This window comes from Ranitomeya variabilis, chromosome 1 (assembly GCF_051348905.1).
Source record: "Ranitomeya variabilis isolate aRanVar5 chromosome 1, aRanVar5.hap1, whole genome shotgun sequence".
Lineage (NCBI taxonomy): Eukaryota > Metazoa > Chordata > Amphibia > Anura > Dendrobatidae > Ranitomeya > Ranitomeya variabilis.
This window is the reverse complement of record NC_135232.1, coordinates 997443635-997463037: the sequence shown is the minus strand read 5'-3', so window position 1 is coordinate 997463037 and position 19403 is coordinate 997443635. Positions and strand designations below refer to the sequence as shown.

Sequence of the window (19403 nt, the reverse complement as noted above, 5' to 3'; positions counted from 1 at the left end):
TACTGATTAAAATGATACCTTGGGTGATGAAATCTGTCTTGTGGTTGTTTAATCTTTATTTGTAGTTTTCAGTTAATGATATGCTCGTACTCTGGGGCAGCCTGTGGGGGACTTTATGTGGTGCTCTGATTAGCTATTCATAATGCAGACAGCTGACAGGTCACTGATCCCTCACTGACCTGCCCCCTAGTTTACATAATGAATATTGTTGTGAACTCCGTTTTCAGGCTCCCTCTTGTGGTCACAGATGGTATTGTGTGACTTTGGTTTTTTGGCTCCCCCTGGTGGTTTGGTTTATTATCCTGCGGGTCTGCTGGATCAGCTGCCTCGTTATTCACCAGGGAGGCTCCTATTTAGCTCTGCTTCACTTCCACTTGTTGCCGGCTGTTAATGTATTCAGTGCTATTCTGATTACTCCTGATTATCTCGTTTTCTGCCTCTTCAGGATAAGCTAAGTTCTGTTTGAATATTTTTTGCTCATCTGCCTGCAATATGATTTCTGTGTATGATGAGTCTAGTCCAGCTTGCTAACATGTGATTTCTTTTTGCTGGTAAGCTCTGGGGTACGGAGTTGCTTCCCCTGCACCGTTAGTTGGTGCGGGGGCTCGAGCAATCTCTGCGTGGATATTTTGAATAGGGTTTTTATTGACCGCACAGTTTCCTTCCTATTTTCTGCTATCTAGTATTAGCGGGCCTCATTTGCTAAATCTGATTTCATCTCTGCGTTTGTGCTTTCCCCTTAACTCACCGTTAATATTTGTGGGGGGCTATTCTATATCTTTGGGGTCTTCCACTGAGGCAAGTGAGGACTTACTTTCCCTCCAGGAATAGTCAGTTTCTCAGGCCGTGACGAGACGTCTAGGATTTTTTAGGTAACGTTCCACGGCTGCCTATAGTTGTTTGCGGATAGGATCAGGTTGCGGTCAATCTAGTTACCACTTCCCCAGAGCTAGTAGTCTGTTCAGTTACTTAGCTAGTCCGACCTGCGATCCTTGCCACTAGGATCATAACAGAATATATGTAATATATGTACGTACTGCAAAAGAAAAAAACCTTCTGCAGGCAGCGGCCAGCCATGGCTCCTGTGCTGCGGCGTAATCGCATATTTACCGTGTTAATAAATATGGTAGAGGTTATCCTGAGTATATATAAAAAATCAATTTTAACCCCTTAGTGACAGCCAATTTTTACAATTCTGACCACTGTCACTTTATGAGGTTATAACTCTGGAACGCTTTAATGGATCCCGCTGATTCTGAGATTGTTTTTTCGTGACATATTGTACTTCATATTAGTGATAACATTTCTTCGATATTACTTGCGATTATTTATGAAAAAAATGGAAATATGGCGAAAATTTTTTAAAATTTTGCAATTTTCAAACTTTCTATTTTTATGCCCTTAAGTCAGAGAGATATGTCACACAAAATAGTTAATAAATAACATTTCACAAATGTCTACTTTACATCAGCACAATTTTGGAAACAAAATTTTTTTTTGTTAGGGAGTTATAAGGGTTAAAAGTTGACCAGCAATTTCTCATTTTTACAACACCATTTTTTTTTTTAGGGACCACATCACATTTGAAGTCATTTTGAGAGGTCTATATGATAGAAAATAACCAAGTGTGACACCATTCTAAAAACTACACCCCTCAAGGTGCTCAAAACCACATTCAAGAAGTTTATTAACCCTTTACGTGCTTCACAGGAACTGAAACAATGTGGAAGGAAAAAATGAACATTTAACTTTTTTTGCAAACATTTTAATTCAGAACCATATTTTTTATTTTCACAAGTGTAAAAACAGAAATTTAACCATACATTTTGTTGTGCAATTTCTCCTGAATATGCCGATACCCCATATGTGGGGATAAACCACTGTTTGGGCGCACAGCAGAGCTTGGAAGTGAAGGAGCGCCGTTTTACTTTTTCAATGTAGAATTAACTGGAATTGAGATCGGATGCCATGTCACGTTTAGAGAGCCCCTGATGTGCCTAAACAGTGGAAACGCTCCACAAGTGAAACCATTTTGGAAACTAGACCCCATAAGGAACTTAACTAGATGTGTGGTGAGCACTTTAAACCCCCAGGTGCTTTACAGAAGTTTATAACGTAGAGCCGTGAAAATAAAAGAAATCGCATTTTTTGTACAAAAATGATCTTTTTGCCCCCAAATTTTTATTGTCACAAGGGTAACAGGAGAAATTAGACCACAAACGTTGTTGTGCAATTTCTCCTGAGTACGTCGATACCCCATATGTGGGGGAAACCACTGTTTGGGCGCACTGCCAAGCTTGGAAGAGAAGGAGTGCCGTTTTACTTTTTCAATGTAGAATTGGCTGGAATTGAGATCGGACACCATGTCGCGTTTGGAGACCCCCTGATGTGCCTAAACAGTGGAAACCCCCCACAAGTGACCCCATTTTGGAAACTAGACCCCTTAGGGTATGTGTCCACGTTCAGGCTTGCTTCAGGCTTTGGTCAGGATTTTATGCAAGTAAAATCCTGACCAAAACTGCACCTGAGGTCACTGGCAGGTCACCTGCGGTGTGCCTGCGTGTTTTGCTCATTGTAGCAACATGCTGCGTTTTGAAAAAACGCACCGCATGTGCGTTTTCGTGGCAAAAACGCATGCGTTTTTTAACGCATAGTGGAGTCGGGATTTCATGAAATCCCCTCCACTATGCTGTAACATCTGGACGCTGCGTTTTTTACGCTGCGGAAAAACGCAGCGTCAAAAACGCCGCGTTTCCTGAACGTGGACACATACCCTTAATGAACTTATCTAGATGTGTGGTGAGCACGTTAAACCCCCAAGTGCTTCACAGAAATTTATAACGTAGAGCCGTAAAAATAAAAAATCCTATTTTTTCCCTCAAAAATGATTTTTTAGCCAGCAATTTTTTATTTTCTCAAGGGTAACAGGAGACATTGGACCCAAAAACCTGTTGACCAGTTTGTCCTGAGTACGCTGATACCCCATATGTGGGGGGGGCACTGTTTTGGTACCCATCAGGGCTCGGAAGGGAAGGAGCGCCGCTTGGAATGCAGACTTTGATGGGATGGTCTGCGGGTGTCATGTTGCATTTGCAGAGCTCCTGATGTACCTAAACAGTAGAAACCCCCCACAAGTGACCCCATTTTGGAAACTAGACCCCCCAAAGAGCTTATCTAGATGTGTGGTGAGCACTATGAACCCCCAACTGCTTCACAAAAGTTTATAATGTAGAGCCATGAAAATAAAAAAAATCATATTTTTTCCACAAAAATGTTCTTTTCACCACCAAATTTTTACTTTTCACAAGGGTAGCAGGAGAAATTGGACCCCAAAATGTATTGTGCAATTTATGCTGAGTAGGCTGATACCCCATATGTGGGGGATAAACCACTGTTTGGGCGCATGGCTGAGCTCGGAAGGGAAGGAGCGCCGTTTTGGAATGCAGACTTTGATAGAATGGTCTGCGGGCGTTATGTTGCATTTGCAGAGCCCCTGATGTACCTAAACAGAAACCCCCCACAAGTGACCCCATTTTGGAAACTAGACCCCCCAAGGAACTTATCTAGATGTGTGGTGAATGCCCAAGTGCTTCACAGAAGTTTATAATGCAGAGTAGTGAAAATAAAAAATTTGTTTTTTCCACAAAAAAGATTTTTAGCCCCCAAGTTTTCATTTTCACAAGGGTAACAGGAGAAATTGGACCCCAAAAGTTGTTGTCCAATTTATCCCGAGTACGCTGATGCCCCATATGTGGGGGTAAACCACTGTTTGGGCGCACGGCAGAGCTCAGAAGGGAGGGAGCACCATTTGACTTTTTGAGCACAAAATTGGCTGTGGCGTTTAGAGACCCCTGATGTACCTAAACAGTGGAAACCCCCCAATTCTAACTCCAACCATAACCCCAACACACCCCTAACCCTAATCCCAAAGCTAACCATAACCCTAATCAAAACCCTAAACCCAACACAGTCCTAATCCTAATCTCAACCCTAACATCAAAACCTAACCCTAATCCCAATACACCCCTATCCCTAATCCCAACCCTAGCCTTAACCCTAATCCCAAACCTAACCCTAATCCCAAATGTAACCCTAATGCCAACCCTAATCCCAACTCTAACCCTAACTTTAGCCCAAACCCTAACTTTAGCCCTAAACCTAGCCCCAACCCTAACCCTAACTTTAGCCCTAACCCTAGCTCTAACCCTAAGGCCATGTGCACACGTTCAGGATTGTTAGCGTTTTTTTCGCGTTTTTTCGCTATAAAAACGTGATAAAAACGCGAAAAAAAACGCTTACATAAGCCTCCTATTATTTACAGGGTATTCTGCATTTTTGGTGCAAATGTTGCGATTTTTTCCGCGAAAAAATCGCATAGCGGAAAAAAAAGCAACATGTTCATTAAAAATGCGGAATTGCAGGGATTCCGCACACCTAGGGGTCCATTGATCTGCTTACTTCCCGCACGGGGCTGTGCACACCATGCGGGAAGTAAGCAGATTATATGCGGTTGGTACCCAGGGTGGAGGAGAGGAGACTCTCCTCCACGCACTGGGCACCATATAAGTGGTCAAAAAATAAGAAATAAAATAATAAACAGTCCTATACTCACCCTCGATGTCTTGCCGCCTCCTCGCACGCTGCCGTTCGGTTTCTGTACCTGGTGTGCGCTGAAGGACCTCGCCGAATGACGTCACTGTCCTGTGATTGGTCGTGAGCGGTCATGTGACCGCTCACGTGACCGTGACGTCACGGGAGGTCCTGTGCGCACAGACCAGCTATACGGAACGGACGCCGGTGAGATGTCTGGGTGAGTATAAGCATTTTTTTATTTTTTTTATTATTTTTAAACATTCTATCTTTTACTATAGATGCTGCATAGGCAGCATCTATAGTAAAAAGTTGGTCACACTTGTCAAACGCTATGTTTGACAAGTGTGACCAACCTGTCAGTCAGTTTTCCAAGCGATGCTACAGATCGCAGGGAAAACTTTAGCATTCTGCAAGCTAATTACGCTTGCAGAATGCTAAAAAAACGGAAAAAAAACGCAAAAACAAAAATGCGGATTTCTTGCAGAAAATGTCCGGTTTTCTTCAGGAATTTTCTGCAAGAAATCCGCAACGTGTGCACATACCCTAATCCTAGCTCTAACCCTAGCCCTAACCCAAGGACAGAGAATGACATCCCTTTTTTTTTTTTTGCGGTAGTCGGTAAACAGTTTAATACCGGCGATCGCAAAACAGGGGTCGGTAAAAACCGACCCCGATCATGTTCTTTGGGGTCTCGGCTACACCCGGCAGCCGAGACCCCAAAGATCTTCCGGGCAGCGGGCGCACTACGCATGCGCCCGCCATTTTTTCCCCGGAAAAAGATGGCGGTGCCCATCGGGAGCCACGAGGAGCACCAGGGGAGATAGGTGAGTATTGGGGGGCGATCGGGGACCCCATTTCTCTGTCCTCCGATGTGCGATCACATCGGAGTACAGAGAAATTAAATGGCAAATCGCGTTTTATTTTTGTTGCGACCGCCGGTAAACAGTTAATTACAGGCGATCGCAACTCGGGGGTCAGTAAAAACCCCCCGAATCATGTTCTCTGGGGTCTCGGCTACCCTCGGCAACTGAGACCCCAGAGAAAATCTGACTCTGGGGGGCGCTATTCACTTTTTCCACAGCGCCGTTATTAATTGGCGCTGTGGTTTAAGTACCCTTAGCGGGCGCCGTTAAAAGGCGTATCGGCGGTCGTTAAGGGGTTAAAATGCTGCCTGCGTAGTAGCAGCTATCGGTGTATATAGAAGTGATCCAAGAGCTGCTATTGCGCAGGGCCATCTTGTTAGAGAAAATAAAAAAAATTCTCCACGCCGCCGGCGCATGCGCAATAGCAGCTATCGGATCACCTTTATATACACCAATAGCTGCTACTGCGCAGGCGCCATTTTAAAACTGATTTTTTTAATACTCTCAGGATAACCTCTACCATATTTATTAACAACACTGTAAACATGCGATTACGCCACAGCGCAGGTGCCGCAGCTGGCCCCTACCTGCAGAAGGGTTTTTTTTTTGCAGTATGTACATACTGTATATTCATTATGTAAGCTAGGGAGCAGGTCATTGAGGGATCAGTGACCTGTCAGCATTATGAATAGCTAATCAGAGCACCACATGAAGACTCCCCTTCAGGCCCGCCACGAAGCACGAGCATATCATTAACTCAAAATTAAAGATTAAATAACAACCACAAGACGGATTTCATCACCCAAGGTATCATTTTAATCAGTATAACGGCGCCGACCTGACACTGTCTGTAGGTTACTCAGTAGTGATGAGCGAATATACTCATTACTCGAGATTTCCCGAGCACACTCGGGTATCCTCAGAGTATTTTTTAGTGCTCGGAAATTTAGTTTTTATTGCCGCAGCTGGATGATTTACATCTGTTAGCCAGCATAAGTACATGTGGGGGTGGCCTGGTTGCTAGGGAATCCCCACATGTACTTATGCTGGCTAACAGATGTAAAACATTCAGCTGCAGCAATAAAAACGAAATCTCCGAGCACCAAAAAATACTCGGAGGACCCCCGAGCGTGCTCGGGAAATCTCGAGTAACGAGTATATTCGCTTATCACTATTAATACTGAGCACTATCCTGCTGACAGGTTCCCTTTAAGAAGGCAAAACCATTTGTCCCTCAACAAATCAGTTCGAGATGGTGCAAATCAATTCACAGGACCCAGTCCAGACTCCTCATCAGTAATCTTTGGATATCGGACACCTGTAAATCGCTTCATATTTCCTTATCTCACTGGCACTTTTGATTAGCCAGACGTTATCAGTGCACACTGAAACTTATGGCCCATAAAAGTTCCATAATGTGAAACACTAGAGACTCCTTTATAACAACTATTATCCATTTTGGAGAGAGTTCATATTTTGTACCATCTCCCTATTTCTCTATCCTTTACTTTTTATACAGTTTTTGAACGGAAATTGTAATTTCTTGATATGTGCAGTATCTACAATTTGTTTCTGATACAGGAATAAATGACATTAATGTTTATTTCAGGTTAACTGTTCTCCAAGAGAGTGTGCATTAACCAGCAGTAATCATATGATATTACTCCGGGTACAACAGTCATGTGCTACAGTCCGCGACCATGTCCTTCATTTTCACAATTACAGAATTGTTGTAGTAGTGAAAAATAAAGTACTCTCTTGGTTTAAAAGGGTCAACCATGACTTTTAACTTTTTTTTTTTTGCTATGGAGTAAGAACTTTACCATCAGGTTGCTAACTACATACCTGTTCTGACCCGTTACGAACTGTTCTGGCTCAGAGCGGTTAATGACCTCTCCTGCTGCTGATTCTCCTGCTTCCGATGACTTCGTTGACATAGCTTCTTATCTTCCACTCTAATCTGTTGATATAAGGTCACTGCCACTGTTAGGCTGGGGTCACACATGCGAGTTTTACGGACGTAAGAGCGCAGAAACTACGTCCGTAAAACTCGCATTACATACGGCACAATTATTCTCAATGGGGCTGCTCCTATTAGCCGTATATTACGGTTCAGTATTATACGGCTTTCTACGGCCATACAAAATCGCAGCATGCTGCGTTTGTCAGCGTACTGCGCAAATAATACGCCAATGAAAGTCTATGGGGGCGCGAAAAATACGGATTCCACACGGACCTGCAGTGTGACTTGCGAGAAATACGCAGCGCTGTTAGTGAAAAGTCGGTAATTCAATTGCCGGCTTTTCATTTCTCCTGCACAAACCCGACAGGATATGAGACATGGTTTACATACAGTAAACCATCTCATATCCCCTTTTTTTTTGCATATTCCACATTACTAATGTTAGTAGTGTGTATGTGCAAAATTTGTGCACTGTAGCTGCTAAAATAAAGGGTTAAATGGCGGAAAAAATTGGCGTGGGCTCCCGCGCAATTTTCTCCGCCAGAGTGGTAAAGCCAGTGACTGAGGGCAGATATTAATAGCCAGGAGAGGGTCCATGGTTATTGGCCCCCCCGTGGCTAAAAACATCTGCCCCCAGCCACCCCAGAAAAGGCACATCTGGAAGATGCGCCAATTCTGGCACTTGGCCACTCTCTTCCCACTCCCTGTAGCGGTGGGATATGGGGTAATGAAGGGTTAATGCCACCTTGCTATTGTAAGGTGACATTAAGCCAGATTAATAATGGAGAGGCGTCAATTATGACACCTATCCATTATTAATCCAATTGTAGGAAAGGGTTAAAAAACACACACACACATGATTACAAAGTAGTTTAATGAAATAAACACAGCGGTTGTTGTAATAATTTATTGTTCTCCCATTCCATTTCCAGGACCTCGCTTGGCAACATAATAAACGCACAAGATACATACCTTCTGCTGTCAGATCTCGTCCCACGAAGTAATCCATCTGAAGGGGTTAACTAATATTACAGGCAGGAGCCCTGCAAATGCAGCTGTGCTCCCTGCCTGTAATCCCCAGCGAATGAATGAAATGTAGGTCATTGACCTACATTTCCTTCAGTCGCGGTGATGCGCCCCTGCTGGATGTTCTCATGAACTGCAGCCTGGGAACTTTTTCCCACGCTCCAGGTCATATGAGGACATCCACCAGGGGGCGCATCACCGCGACTGAAGGAAATGTAGGTCAATGACCTACATTTCATTCATTCCCCGGGGATTACAAGCACGGAGCACAGCTGCATTTGCAGGGCTCCTGCCTGTAATATTAGTTAACCCCTTCAGATGGATTACTTCGTGGGACGAGATCTGACAGCAGAAGGTATGTATCTTGTGCGTTTATTATGTTGCCAAGCGAGGTCCTGGAAATGGAATGGGAGAACAATAAATTATTACAACAACCGCTGTGTTTATTTCATTAAACTACTTTGTAATCATGTGTGTGTGTGTTTTTTAACCCTTTCCTACAATTGGATTAATAATGGATAGGTGTCATAATTGACGCCTCTCCATTATTAATCTGGCTTAATGTCACCTTACAATAGCAAGGTGGCATTAACCCTTCATTACCCCATATCCCACCGCTACAGGGAGTGGGAAGAGAGTGGCCAAGTGCCAGAATTGGCGCATCTTCCAGATGTGCCTTTTCTGGGGTGGCTGGGGGCAGATGTTTTTAGCCACAGGGGGGCCAATAACCATGGACCCTCTCCTGGCTATTAATATCTGCCCTCAGTCACTGGCTTTACCACTCTGGCGGAGAAAATTGCGCGGGAGCCCACGCCAATTTTTTCCGCCATTTAACCCTTTATTTCAGCAGCTACAGCGCTGAAATTTTGCACATACACACTACTAACATTAGTAATGTGGAATATGCAAAAAAAAAGGGGATATGAGATGGTTTACTGTATGTAAACCATGTCTCATATCCTGTCGGGTTTGTGCAGGAGAAATGAAAAGCCGGCAATTGAATTAGCGGCTGTTCACAGATATCGCGCTGAATGAAATCTAAATACAGAATATATATATATGTGTCTCAATGACATATATATATATATATATACTGTATATATGTTTTCCCTAACATTTGAGCACATAAATCCATTAGATGTCGGTTTTGCAAGCCTGCGCGAAAATCTCGCAGTACGGATGCCATACGGATTACATACGGAGGATGCCATGCGCAAAATACGCTGAAACACCCTGACTACGGAGCAATATTTTGGGGACATTTCTCCGTATTACGGCCGTAGTACGGACGTATAATACGTGGCGTATTTTCTTACGCCATGTGTGACCCCAGCCTTATACTGATAGACAACCAGCTCCACACTGCCTAAATTGCAGGCAGCTGGCTGTCAATCAGCATGACGTCGGCAGAGTCATCCCGTCAACAGAGCAGAAAGGAAAAGAAAAAAACTGCTCTGTTGATGGGAGGTTGAGGCTATGTGCACACGTCAGGATTTTGTCAGGATTTTTCCTCAGGTTTTGTAGCCAAAACCAGGAGTGGGTGATAAATGCAGAAGTGGTGCATATGTTTCTATTATACTTTTCCTCTAATTGTTCCACTCCTGGTTATGGCTACAAATCCTGAGGAAAAATCCTGACAAAATCCTGACGTGTGCACATAGCCTGAAGGAAGCCGAAGAATTGCCACCTGAGCCAGAAGCGATCATAGCAGGGCAGAATGAGCAGGCAGATAACAACTTACTTACCAGCAGGTAAGTACTTATCCCCATAGCAAAAAAAAATAGTTCGGGATAACCACTGTAAATTCACCCAGTAGAGCTGGCTACAGGCTCTAAACACATCTGCAAGTCCTGAGGTTCCCAGAACTGTAAAGGTGAGCAAATTTTAACATCCAACAGAAGCCACTTTATACATTTTACGACTATCTATTTTACGTTCAGACTGTTTATAGCACTGGATTAGTACATCTATCCCAATTTCTGAAATAAACATGACCATTCTAGTAATATAGACCAATGGAACAAGTCAAAGGAGGCCATTTACATTATCAAATAAGTGAAGGATAACAATCATATAGAAACAATGAATTTTTGCTAAAGATAATCAGTATTTTCAGGATTTATCATTCATTGTTTCTGGCATTTACACTGTGACCTTATATTCTAGTGTAATAGTGATGATGGCCACTATTCCCCTTAGGCTACGTGCTTGTCATACGTTCACATTTTTTTCCTGACTGGTAGTTGGCTTAAAAAAAAACAACAACAGGGTTCAATTTGCAAACCAACATCACCTATTAAAGTTAATGGGTCCACACAAGAGAAAAAAATAACATTACTTTTATGCCATCATTGTCGAATCGGTGCACTGTGAGTTTTACTAACTGGATGCTAGGAGTAAACAGGGGTTTTTTTTATTCAAGAAAAGGGACGATATACAGTCAGTAAAGATGGACACATTGTCCAAAAATAGATGAATAATGGATACAGAACGCTGATCAAAAGCAGGAAAGACAAATAGATAGCACTCAGCTTTTTGTAAAACGGTGCTAATGAAGGGAACCAAAGATCCCATAGGCATATGTTCAGAAAAAAAATCACTGCACAAGTACAAGAAAAATAATGCTTCAGGTGAGTATTTGATGCTGATAGGTGAAGCGACAATTTAAACTGTTGCTTCGCTGATCAAAAACAGTCTGTTTTTTTGTGACATGAAAAATCACAGGTGTGAATACGGCCTTACAAACTTGTGTTGCTTGTGGTGTTAGGCCTCTTTCACACTTCCGTTTTTTGCCATCCGTCGCAATCCGTCGTTTTGTTAAAAAAACCGATCCTGCAAATGTGCCCGCAGGATGCGTGTTTTTGCCATAGACTTTTATTGATGGATTGCGACGGATGGCCACACGTCGCATCCGTCGTGCAACGGATGCGTCGTGTTTTTGCGGACCGTCGTGATGAAAAAGCGTTCAAGGGAACATTTTTTCGTCCGTCGGATCCGCCATTTCCGACCACGCATGCGTGGCCGGAACTCCGCCCCCTCCTCCCCGGAGTTCAGAATGGGCAGCGGATGCGTCGGAAAACTGAATCCGCTGCCCACGTTGTACACAATTTTGCACAACGTCCGTCAGTACGTCTGGCCGACGGTTTGCGACGGCCCCTTACCGACAGAAATGTGAAAGAAGCCTTAGGTACTTTGTTTCTGTGGGTGGCTGTAATAAACGTACTGACACTGGTTTAGCTGGCATACAGGACATCATGAGACATGGTGCACTGCACGCTGATGCCTGTAGACCTCATGCAATTGTTAAATATTAGCAGTTATAATCATTTTTAACCTGATATCAAGGAGTGACCTTTTTTTGTAACAATATTATTTTTATGGTCCCAAAAATTGGAAAAAAGTGAAATTACATGACTGGTTTACTTACCAAAATGAATTTCTTAGCATGGGCAAGTCAGGTTCAACAACAGGAAAGTCTCTTTAAGAAAGTCTGTGTTCTTGTTCATGGTGGTCCCCCAAACTGAGCAGGTTCTAGTATATTGTGCTAGGCTCTCCCAACCTACTTAAAAACCTCTCTTTGCACATAAAGAGGTTAAGAGTGATGTTCAGATGATGTTTTCTGCCTCTGTTATCCAGACAGCACGCGGGGATCTTGAAAAGAAATGTAAAATATAAAAAATACAGTTGCAAAATTACCCGCCTTTGCAAATTAGGTATATTAACAAGAATTTGAAAACAAAAAATATTAGTGAACTGGAGGCAATTGCTCATACAATGGCTAAGATCTTTAGGATAGCTGCCAAAAGCTGGTGTCAGGCTACATGTCTTTTTTGCAGCAGGTCACAACAGGCAAATGGGGCTCTACTGAGTATTAACACTGAGAACTCATCTCCTGAGATCTTGGTGCCGAGATATCAATCTGCGCATGCACCGCCCCAGGCAGCCATTTTCCTGGAGCCCACCGCATAGTAAACCATGTAAGTACAGGGGCTTTGGGCTTTCCCAAAATGTCAGGAGAACCCCTGCACCACTGAACACCAGCAGCGGCACACATCCAAATACCCCCTCATCCCAGCCTGCTACCTGCAGCAATGCTCCACTCTTTCCTCCTCCATCAGCAGCCCTGGGATCCTGCTTCACTACGGTCGGTAAGGTATATCCGCATTATAAGACACACCTCCATTTTCCCCCCAAATTTGGGGGATAAAGTGCATCTTATAATCTAAAAAATACTGTATACGACACAAAATATTTAAAAATAACATTTCCAACATGTCTACATGACATCATCACATTTTTTGAAATATATATTTTTTTGTTAGGAAGTTAGAAGGGCAGGGCCGGACTGGCCATCGGGCACTTCTGGCAAATGCCAGAAGGGTCGGTACCAGTAGTGGGCCGCTCGATCCGCCTCCCCCCGCCCCCGCCGACTCCCCCACCTCGCCGTCGCATTCAACTATACCGGCGTAAAGACGCCGGTACAGTTGAATGCAATGATGGAGGAGAGAGCGTCTGACGCTCCCTCTCCCATCATTCCCCGCTCTGCCTCTGACACTGCGGGTGTGCGATGACGTCATATCATCGCGCACCTGCTGTGTCCCGGGCAGACTGCAGCTGCTGAGACAGGAGCAGGAACCAGGAAGCAACGCAGGGCACGAGGAGAGGTGAGGAGAGTGGGTTTTTTTTACTGGACTGTGTGGGGCCATTCTCGGGGGGGGGGGGGTGGAGGAAGAGAAGAGATGCGGGCTGTGCTCTGTGCTGTATACTACTGTGTGGGCTGTGCTATATATAGTACTCTGTGGGCTGTGCTATATTTAGTACTCTGTGGGCTGTGCTGTATATAGTACTCTGTGGGCTGTGCTGTATATAGTACTCTGTGGGCTGTGCTGTATATAGTGCTCTGTGGGCTGTGCTGTATATAGTGCTCTGGGCTGTGCTGTATATAGTGCTCTGTGGGCTGTGCTGTATATATTGCTCTGTGGGCTGTGCTGTATATATTGCTCTGTGGGCTGTGCTGTATATAGTACTCTGTGGGCTGTGCTGTATATAGTACTCTGGGCTGTGCTATATATAGTGCTCTGTGGGCTGTGCTGTATATATTGCTCTGTGGGCTGTGCTGTATATATTGCTCTGTGGGCTGTGCTGTATATAGTACTCTGTGGGCTGTGCTGTATATAGTACTCTGGGCTGTGCTATATATAGTGCTCTGTGGGCTGTGCTGTATATAGTGCTCTGTGGGCTGTGCTGTATTTAGTACTCTGTGGGCTGTGCTATATCTAGTACTCTGTGGGCTGTGCTATATCTAGTACTCTGTGGGCTGTGCTGTATATAGTGCTCTGTGGGCTGTGCTATATATAGTACTCTGTGGGCTGTGCTATATACAGTGGGGCAAAAAAGTATTTAGTCATTCAGCAATAGTGCAAGTTCCACCACTTAAAAAGATGAGAGGCGTCTGTCATTTACATCATAGGTAGACCTCAACTATGGGAGACAAACTGAGAAAAAAAAATCCAGAAAATCACATTGTCTGTTTTTTTATCATTTTATTTGCATATTATGGTGGAAAATAAGTATTTGGTCAGAAACAAACAATCAAGATTTCTGGCTCTCACAGACCTGTAACTTCTTCTTTAAGAGTCTCCTCTTTCCTCCACTCATTACCTGTAGTAATGGCACCTGTTTAAACTTGTTATCAGTATAAAAAGACACCTGTGCACACCCTCAAACAGTCTGACTCCAAACTCCACTATGGTGAAGACCAAAGAGCTGTCAAAGGACACCAGAAACAAAATTGTAGCCCTGCACCAGGCTGGGAAGACTGAATCTGCAATAGCCAACCAGCTTGGAGTGAAGAAATCAACAGTGGGAGCAATAATTAGAAAATGGAAGACATTCAAGACCACTGATAATCTCCCTCGATGTGGGGCTCCACGCAAAATCCCACCCCGTGGGGTCAGAATGATCACAAGAACGGTGAGCAAAAATCCCAGAACCACGTGGGGGGACCTAGTGAATGAACTGCAGAGAGCTAGGACCAATGTAACAAGGCCTACCATAAGTAACACACTACGCCACCATGGACTCAGATCCTGCAGTGCCAGACATGTCCCACTGCTTAAGCCAGTACATGTCCGGGCCCGTCTGAAGTTTGCTAGAGAGCATTTGGATGATCCAGAGGAGTTTTGGGAGAATGTCCTATGGTCTGATGAAACCAAACTGGAACTGTTTGGTAGAAACACAACTTGTCGTGTTTGGAGGAAAAAGAATACTGAGTTGCATCCATCAAACACCATACCTACTGTAAAGCATGGTGGTGGAAACATCATGCTTTGGGGCTGTTTCTCTGCAAAGGGGCCAGGACGACTGATCCGGGTACATGAAAGAATGAATGGGGCCATGTATCGTGAGATTTTGAGTGCAAACCTCCTTCCATCAGCAAGGGCATTGAAGATGAAACGTGGCTGGGTCTTTCAACATGACAATGATCCAAAGCACACCGCCAGGGCAACGAAGGAGTGGCTTCGTAAGAAGCATTTCAAGGTCCTGGAGTGGCCTAGCCAGTCTCCAGATCTCAACCCTATAGAAAACCTTTGGAGGGAGTTGAAAGTCCGTGTTGCCAAGCGAAAAGCCAAAAACATCACTGCTCTAGAGGAGATCTGCATGGAGGAATGGGCCAACATACCAACAACAGTGTGTGGCAACCTTGTGAAGACTTACAGAAAACGTTTGACCTCTGTCATTGCCAACAAAGGATATATTACAAAGTATTGAGATGAAATTTTGTTTCTGACCAAATACTTATTTTCCACCATAATATGCAAATAAAATGATAAAAAAACAGACAATGTGATTTTCTGGATTTTTTATTCTCAGTTTGTCTCCCATAGTTGAGGTCTACCTATGATGTAAATTACAGACGCCTCTCATCTTTTTAAGTGGTGGAACTTGCACTATTGCTGACTGACTAAATACTTTTTTGCCCCACTGTATAGTACTCTGGGGGCTGTGCTATATATAGTGCTCTGTGGGCTGTGCTGTATATATTGCTCTGTGGGCTGTGCTGTATATATTACTCTGGGCTGTGCTGTATATAGTGCTCTGTGGGCTGTGCTGTATATATTGCTGTGTGGGCTGTGCTGTATATAGTACTCTGTGGGCTGTGCTGTATTTAGTGCTCTTTGGGCTGTGCTATATATAGTACTCTGTGGGCTGTGCTGTATATAGTGCTCTGTGGGCTGTGCTGTATATAGTGCTCTGTGGGCTGTGCTGTATATATTGCTCTGTGGGCTGTGCTGTATATAGTGCTCTGTGGGCTGTGCTGTATATAGTGCTCTGTGGGCTGTGCTGTATATATTGCTCTGTGGGCTGTGCTGTATATATTACTCTGGGCTGTGCTGTATATAGTACTCTGTGGGCTGTGCTGTATATAGTGCTCTGTGGGCTGTGCTGTATATAGTACTCTGGGCTGTGCTGTATATAGTACTCTGTGGGCTGTGCTGTATATATTGCTCTGTGGGCTGTGCTATATATAGTGCTCTGTGGGCTGTGCTATATATAGTGCTCTGTGGGCTGTGCTATATATAGTACTCTGTGGGCTGTGCTGTATATAGTACTCTGTGGGCTGTGCTGTATATAGTACTCTGTGGGCTGTGCTGTATATATTGCTCTGTGGGCTGTGCTGTATATATTGCTCTGTGGGCTGTGCTGTATATATTACTCTGTGGGCTGTGCTGTATAGAGTACTCTGTGGGCTGTGCTGTATTTAGTGCTCTGTGGGCTGTGCTGTACATATTACTCTGTGGGCTGTGCTGTATATATTGCTCTGTGGGCTGTGCTGTATATAGTGCTCTGTGGGCTGTGCTGTATATAGTGCTCTGTGGGCTGTGCTGTATATATTGCTCTGTGGGCTGTGCTGTATTTAGTGCTCTGTGGGCTGTGCTGTATATATTACTCTGGGCTGTGCTGTATATATTACTCTGGGCTGTGCTGTATATATTACTCTGTGGGCTGTGCTGTATATATTACTCTGTGGGCTGTGTTGTATATATTACTCTGGGCTGTGCTGTATATATTACTCTGTGGGCTGTGTTGTATATATTACTCTGGGCTGTGCTGTATATATTACTCTGTGGGCTGTGCTGTATACTGCTGTGTGGGCTGTGTTATCTACTACACGCGCTGTGCTATATTATGCAGGCTGTGCTATATGTGCTTCTATGGGGGGCTACATTATATATTATGGGGAGGTGGGCTGTATTATATTCTATGGGGGGTTACATTATACTCTGTGGGGTGGCTGCATTATACTATATGTGGGCTGCATTATACTGTATCGAGGACTATGGGGAATAAGTTATACTATATGAAGAACTATGGGGTGCATTATACTATGGGAAGTGAATTGTAGTACATGGATGACTATGGCGGTGCGGTGGTGGATTCAGAAGTCTCTTCAGTTGGTGCAGGACTACAAGCCGGCCGGGAAGGTGCAGCCAATTACTTCAAGGAATGTGAGCAGGTGGACCAGGTTCACATGCTCAGCACTAAAGCTCTGGAATACAAATTAATGAATTTATCTGAACGTGAAATACGTCTTTTTTGGACGAATAACTCCTTACAATCTTATATTGACAACGGACGGGTTCCTAGAGGGCTCCGAGTTTGGAAGAACATTTCCCATTTTAATCATGATGCCGCATTCAAGGCAGAATGGGAACGTATTATGTTACAAAGCTCACAAGAGCTGCTTGCTCTAGTCCTAAAATCAAATATACAAAACTATGAGACACTTAATACAGAAATCACAAAAACCCGGTCCGAGTTGAAAAACAGACTCACTGACAGTCAATGGACAATTTTTTCTAAGAAACTGGATGGCAGATTGATTCCGATCCAAGCCGAGATCAAACAGAGAAAAAGAGATAAACGAAAATGGAAAAAACTAAATCAATCACGCCGCAAAGACTATGTAACAACCGAGTCGGATTCTAGTCTGAGTGAGGGAGGAGCTACGAGCCTAGAACATACAGAAGGCTCGACCTCTGATATTGCCACTACCACGGTGCTCCCTTTAGAAGAAGAACCCGTCGAGGGAAGGGGAAGCAGCGGTTACGTTGCTGGATGGAGACACAAGAGAAAGAATGTCTCCTGGCGGCAGGGACATTAATCCCCCCACTATCTGAGGATTGTGTTATAAATCTCACGGATCGGGCTTTAAAGCCAGCGCAATACTCTCTATTAGCCAAAGGTTTGAATTATTGTATTCCAGATAAGTTTGACTTTGTAGAATTCCAAATCGACTTATTTAAAGCTGTTAGGAAACTCCATCTTCATAAAGCTTTCTCATCAGTCTCTACCCATACAATTACGCGGGAAGGAGAACGCCCGTGCATTATAGGACCTCTTGGTTTTTTTGCACTAACCAATGAAGAGTCTTTGTCTCATCTCCCGGACGATGCGGCACTGCTGCTCAGCATCAATGAACCCGATGTGTTACAGGATTTTGGTCCACCTGATGATCCCGCCCCCTTTGTCGGCGGCGTTCCATCAACATTCATGCCACAAATTCTTCCAGGGAACGCAGCCACTTTATTTGAAACACTAGTTTTAAAAGATATTGAAGCTTTAATTTACAATTTTGCAGGATGGTCTGATGGGGTTATACGCCCAGCCGACAAAGGGGGGAAGAACTGTATTGTTATCTAGGGAAGCATATATGCTTGAAGCAGAACGTCAACTTTCAGACTCCAGCGTGTACTTTAAGTTGTCTGGGGACCCCACATACAAATTTAAGGGGGAATTGCAGTCTTTCTTGAGGGTAGCCGTTGAGCAACAGATTATCACTCAGAAAAAAGCTGAGAAGCTTTTTCCACAATCCCCTACCAAACCATACTGGTATTACCTCCCGAAGGTACACAAGTCAATCACCCAACCCCCCGGGAGACCTATTGTGTCGGGGATAGGGTCTTTGACTGAACCCCTGTCCCAATACTTGGAGTGGCTACTACGTCCACTCCTCCATGCTGTTCTGTCCTACACCAAAGACACCAGTTCTTTTTTGAAACACTTGCAGGGGTTCCATTGGCGGCCGGGGTTCTCCCTGGCATCCATTGACGTGGTCAATCTTTATACCAGCATCCCACAACGTATAGGGGGTCGACACCATCAGGCGTGTGCTACACACAACTGACAGGAGTCAGGCCTTCAACGACTTTGTGTGCGGTGGATTGAGTTTTATACTCACCCACAACGCTTTTACATTTGCGGGTAGCTGGTATCTTCAGACCACAGGGACTGCCATGGGGACCCCGGTCGCATGCACTTTTGCAAACTTATATTTAGCAGTGTTTGAGGAAGATTTTGTGTACTCTGAACGGAACCCCTTCCTCAAGTACATAAGATCATATCTTAGATATGTGGATGATGTCTTTTTGGTGTGGGACAGAACAGCAGAGGACTTTGAGCTATTTGTTGAGAATTTAAACGTGACGAACAACATGGGTATGCGTTTTACCTCCGTTTTCGGACAAGACAGATTGGAATTTCTAGACGTCTTGGTTACCATACAAGAGGGTGAGATTCATACATCGATTCACCGTAAACCAACGGCCACCAATGCAGTGTTACATCATGACAGTTTTCACCCGGCACACACAAAACGCGCATTACCCTACAGTCAACTGTTGCGCACACGGAGAATTAACAATACTCAAAAAGGGTTTGAACAGCAGTCAGGGGAACTGTGTCAGAGGCTAAGAGAAAGAGGTTACCCCGAGACATTTTTGAAATCCGCATTGAATCGTGTAAACAATGACCCCAAGGGACATAGTACAGTCAGTAATGTCTCAAAAGAACCTCGCTTTAATTTCTGCTTCCGTTTTGGTCCCCTAGATCAGGCGATAAGAGCGTCCATTAGGAGACACTGGCACGTTCTAGAACAAGATAGGGATCTATCGACT

General features: G+C 44.1%; 1 long non-coding RNA gene across 2 annotated transcripts in view; it reads right to left on the bottom strand.

The window, feature by feature from the left end:
• The window catches only part of LOC143792970 (uncharacterized), a 113886-nt gene that overhangs the window by 83160 nt on the left and 11323 nt on the right, over positions 1-19403 (bottom strand). For both annotated transcript variants that reach the window (XR_013220013.1, XR_013220012.1), the window contains exon 2: positions 11873-12096. This is a non-coding gene — a long non-coding RNA (uncharacterized LOC143792970). The remainder of the gene's footprint in view (positions 1-11872; positions 12097-19403) is intronic.